Below are 5970 nucleotides of genomic sequence, written 5' to 3' on the forward strand. Positions count from 1 at the left end.
AATGCGAAATAAAAGTCAGAATCTGTCAAAACAGAACAGTCCGTAAAGACGAATTTTTACGAGGTACCAGACTTGCTCAGATGAGAAAACTCAAAACTAATGAAAGTTGCGTACATATCTGAGGATCACGCACGTAAATTGGTATATTTTTCTGAGTTACCTACAGAGAAAACAGCCCAGATTCGTGACAGATAGAAATCTGTTTCTGCGCAGAAATCCAAATCTAGTATCAACCTTCTATTAGAGACTTTACTTGGCACAACAATGCAATAAAAATAAGATAAGGAGAGGTTGCTACAGTAGTAACAACTTCCAAGACACAAATACAAAATAAAAGTACTGTAGCAAAATAAACACATGGGTTATCTCCCAAGAAGTTCTTTCTTTATAGCCATTAAGATGGGGTCAGCAGTTTTAATGATGCACTCGCAAAAAATAGTAGTTAAAACAAAAGAGAGCATCAAGAAGAAAATTCAAAACAAATTTAAGTCTAACATGCTTCCTATGCATAGGAGTTTTGTAAATAAACAAGTTCATGAAGAAAAAAGTAACAAGCATAGGAAGATAGAACAAGTGTAGCTTCAAAAATTTCAGCACATAGAGAGGCATTTTAGTAACACGAAAACTTCTACAACCATATTTTCCTCTCTCATAATAACTTTCAGTAGCAACATGAGCAAACTGAACAACATAACTATCACATAAAGTATTCTTATCATGAGTCTCATGCATAAAATTATTACTACTCCCAACATAAGCATAATCAATTTTAGTAATAGTGGGAGCAAATTCAACAAAGTAGCTATCATTATTATTTTCATCATCAAATATAGGAGGCATATTGTAATCATAATCAAATTTATCCTCCATAACAGGCGGTACCAAAAGGCTACTATCATTATAATCATCATAAATAGGAGGTAAAGTATCATCAAAGTAAATTTCCTCCTCAATGCTTGGGAGACTAAAAAGATCATGCTCATCAAAACCAGCTCCCCCAAGCTTAGAATTTTCCATATCATTAGCAACAATGGTATTCAAAGTGTTCATACTAATATGTTCCATGGGTTTTTTAATTTTCGCATCAAACCATCCATGTCTTAAATCGGGAAATAGAATAAGAAGCTCATTGTTGTCCATTATGCCTAACTAGTGTAAACAAGAAAGAAATAGATGCAATTGCGGGATCTAAAGGAAATAGCTTCGAGCACACACACAATGGCAACAGAAAAGTACTTAGTTACACTGGGACCGGAGTATGAGTGCCTTTTACCTTTCCTCCCAGGCAACGGCGCCGGAAAAGTGCTTGATGTCTACGGGTGCTTCTATTCTTGTAGACAGTGTTGGGCCTCCAAGAGCGAGAGGTTTGTAGAACGGCGGCAAGTTTCCCTTAAGTGGGTCACCCAAGGTTTATCGAACTCGGGGAGGAAGAGGTCAAGGATATCCCTCTCAAGCAACCACTGCAACCACAAAGCAAGAAGTCTCTTGTGTCCCCAACACACCTAATAGGTGCACTAGTTCGGCGAAGAGATAGTGAAATACGGGTGGTATGAATAAATATGAGCAGTAGCAACGGCACCGGAAAAGTGCTTTCTTTGTCCGGGAGCTGGCGTGTGGTTGATGGTGGTAATATTGCGGACGAGTACAAATGCGGTAAAACGGTAAACAAGCGAGCCGATAGCAGATATTTAGGAACAAGGCCTAGGGATCATACTTTCACTAGTGGACACTCTCAACATTGATCACATAACAGAATAAATAAATAGATGCTAGACTCTACACTCTCTTGTTGGATGATGAACACCACTAAGCTGTGTAGGATTACACGAACCCTCAATGCCGGAGTTAACAAGCTCCACAATATTCAATGTTCATATTTAAATAACCTTAGAGTGCATGACAGATCAACATAACTAAACCAAGTACTAACATAGCATGCACACTGTCACCTTCACGCTACGAAAGGAGGCATAGATCACATCAATACTATCATAGCAATAGTTAACTTCATAATCTACAGGAGATTATGATCATAACCTACGCCAAGTACTACACGATGCACACACTGTCACCATTACACCGTGCAGGAGGAATAAACTACTTTAATAACATCACTAGAGTAGCACACAGATAAATTGTGATACAAAACACATTGCAATCATAAAGAGATATAAATAAGCACTTCACTATGCCATTCATAACGGTGAATAAGTATTCTGTGAAATATAGCCTAAGAGACCCACACGGTGCACACACTTGTCACCTTTACACACGTGGGACAAGGAGTCTCCGGAGATCACATAAGTAAAATCCACTTGACTAGCATAATGACATCTAGATTACAAGCATCATCATATGAATCTCAATCATGTAAGGCAGCTCATGAGATTATTGTATTGATGTACATAGGAGAGATATGAACCACATAGCTACCGGTACAGCCCTTAGCCTCGATGGATAACTACTCCCTCCTCATGGGAGACAGCAGCGGTGATGAAGATGGCGGTGGTGTTGATGGAGGAGCCTTCCGGGGGCACTTCCCCGTCCCGGCGGCGTGCCGGAACAGAGACTCCTGTCCCCCAGATCTTGGCTTCGAGATGGCGGCGGCTCTGGAAGGTTTCTCGTACCGTGGCTTTTCCGTATCGAAGATTTAGGTCAGGGACCTTTAAATAGGCGAAGAGGCGGAGTCGGAGGGGCGACGAGGTGGTGACACAATAGGGCGGCGCGGCCAGGGCCTGGGCCGCGCCGGCCTACTGTCTAGTGGGCCTGTGGCCCCCCTCTGGCCTCTCTCGGGTGTTCTGGAAGCTTCGCGTGATCCTAAGATGCTGGGCGTTGATTTCGTCCGATTCCGAGAATATTTCCTTACTAGGATTTCTGAAACCAAAAACAACAGAAAACAGGAACTGGCACTTCGGCAACTCGTCAATAGGTTAGTTCCAGAAAACGCATAAAAACGATATAAAGTGTGAACAAAACATGTAGGTATCATCAATAATGTGGCATGGAACATAAGAAATTATCGATACGTCGGAGACGTATCACGCCTAACCTCATCGAGCAGCTCCTTCTCGGATAGTTCAGCAACATTTACTCTAGTCTCGTCCTTGGGGCCCGAATACAACCATATCGGGTGGGCCCTAGACATGATTGGTTGCACTCGACGTTTCAGGAACACGGCGGCCACCTCGGTACCTATCATGGCTTGACCGTCGGATTCCTTAATCCGAAGAAATCTCTCGAACAATCTATCGACTATTGGCTTTTCATTGGGTGAAAGTATATTCTTCCAAGACTTCTTAGGCACAACCTCCAGGACATCAGTGAATTGGGGAAGCTGGGTGTCGGGTGCTGACGAATCTCTGATATAGAACCACTTCAACCTCCATCCTTGGACAGACTCCCTCATTGGAAAGTTGAAATAGTTTACATCTTTGCGGATCACGAACCCAACTCCGCCGATGACGAAGGACCCGCCACTGCAGTTATATCTATTTACGAAGAAAATTTTCTTCCACAAACCAAAATGGGGCTCAATGCTCAAGAAGGCTTCACATAGGGTGATAAAGATAGTGAGGTGAAGGATCGAATTGGGGGTCAACTGCAATAGTTGGATCTCATACACACGAAGGAGGTGATGAAGGAATTCATGGGAAGGAAGCGAAAGACCTCGATACAGGAAGGATAAGAACATCACAGTAAAACCGGCAGGGGGATTAGGCCACGAAGTCGCACCTGGGAGAATGACGTTCCCCTCTACGGTGAAAATTATGCCTAGGCTTCGAGCCCTCTTCTCGTCGCGTTTCGTAATAGTGGAGACCGACCAATCGCCGGGCGCGGGGCCAGCCGTGGAGCTTTCCGGCGCGGGCGGCGCCGGAGATGGAGGAGGAGCGTCTGATGCGCCTCTCCTCGATGAGCTCAGAGGAACCTTGGTGGCGGCGCCGCTGGTCGAGGCGCTGGCGGCGAGGACGAGATTCTTCTTCTTCACCATCGTGAAATCTGAAGAAGATCTGAAAAGCGGCGGCGACGGCGCAGCAGTTGTAAGTAAAAAGGATGGATGAAGAAGAAAGAATGCGAGGAGAAAGCGTGGAAAGGGTAGAATTTTCCCTTTGAAGGTTATAAACTAAGGAGAGTCTCGGATTGGGTGGCCACGTGTTGCTACCTTCAATTTGTTAAAGGATCTATTTTCATCATTGTGCACGAAAATCGAGGAGACAACTTGGTAACCGCACAAGGACTGGTCATTTCCTAAAACTAGGCCACGCAGAAGGGTGGGCCCGTTAAGTCATATCCTATCAAACCGCAGCAGTTGCTATGTCACCCATGACGTCATCAGAGGTATTGATTTCGCGAGGATCATCCGAAGAGAATCAAAATCATCAAGTGGTTCAACTTGAGTCTACGCACGTATGCAAGCATCCGCGCCTAGACTCGGGGGATACTCCCATCGAGAGCGCTGGACGCGCACCGGATATAATTTGGACTCAAAGATCATTGCAAGAAAGATTACACCAGAAGTATCTGAAGAAAGGTTCAAGAAGATTTGGGCTAAAAGTCTGCACTCGGTTACAAGCATCCGCGCCCAGACTCGGGGGCTACTCCTATCAGGAGCACCAAGTGTGCACCCGATAAAAGTGATGAACTCGAAGGATTTTTTTGCGGCCCAGAATCATGCCCGGGGACTTCATTCTGTGTAGAGTGATGTTGTTTTGCCATCGGCAGTTAACCGGTAAAAACCGGGCACGTTACTTGGTATCCCTTACGTACTAAATCTTGGTTGAAAGAAATGAAGACCCGATGAAAGGAGAAATATCGGATGAACATAATGAAATGAAGAAAACATCGGCAGAAGAGAAACGTTCGAGTAGTACAACTTGAGTCTACGCACGGTTGCAAGCATCAGCGCCTAGACTCGGGGGCTACTCCCATCGGGAGCGCTAGACGCGCACCCGATAAAAAAAAGGATGTTGTTGTTACAAGGAGGACAAGACTTATCGGCTAAGGCGAATATTCGACAGAAGACATGCTTCAGTCCCTGCCCAAAGTATCTTCGGCCAAGCACTCGGGGGCTACTGATGTGGGCATTACCCTTCGGGTAACTAATATTGCACTACCTCTTGCAGCCCAACCAGGGGCCCATGAGCGCACTCGATGGCAAGGTGGGCCAGTACGTCGGTGCCGAAGAAGATTCCTTGAAGAACAAGACAAGGAGACAAAGAATACAAGGAAGGTTTAGAACTCGGACCCTTTGTAACCTAGTCGTACCCGGATAGTTCTCTTGAGACTTGGCTCCCTATATAAGGGCCAGGAGAGGGGCTGCCGAGGACACACGCAATCTTAGCAATCATAGCCACCGCAAGTTTAGAGCTAGGTCCTTCAGAACTTAGTTTCTCGACGAGATCATAGCCGAAACCTTCGGCACCCCATTGTAACCCGATATTTTCATAATCAAGATCAGACAGGCATGACGTAAGGGTTTTACCTCATCGAGGGCCCCGAACCTGGGTAAATCGCTCTCCCCGCTTGTTTGATAACCGTTTCGTGTCAGCCTACAGGATTCCATCTACCCTAAGCCCCTTATAGAGGGCATTGCCGAGGAGTACCCTCGACAACAGTGCACAATTATTTTTGCAAAAATCAATCTTCTCATATCCAAGTCCCAGTACCTTGATGTACTGCTTCATCTCATAAAAGTATTTTGGCAGTCCAGCCCCAGGGAGTGCATCACTGTGTGTCTTCGCAACTGCATTGAAGGCTTTATTGGTAATCCCCAGGTATGACTTGTCATGAAGTAACTTCACAATTAATTCGAATCTTGACACAACGAGAACCGGGGGCCACTAAGCGCTTAGCATCTTCTATCAGGTCATGGAAAAGAGGCTTTTTGTGATAACCATGGGGCTGTTGGCTTGCATATGGATACAGATCCCGTAACAAATTAGCAGTAGCCTCATCCTGGACAAGATCTTCAGG

The sequence above is a fragment of the Lolium rigidum genome, chromosome 5, assembly GCF_022539505.1.
Source record: "Lolium rigidum isolate FL_2022 chromosome 5, APGP_CSIRO_Lrig_0.1, whole genome shotgun sequence".
Taxonomy (NCBI): domain Eukaryota; kingdom Viridiplantae; phylum Streptophyta; class Magnoliopsida; order Poales; family Poaceae; genus Lolium; species Lolium rigidum.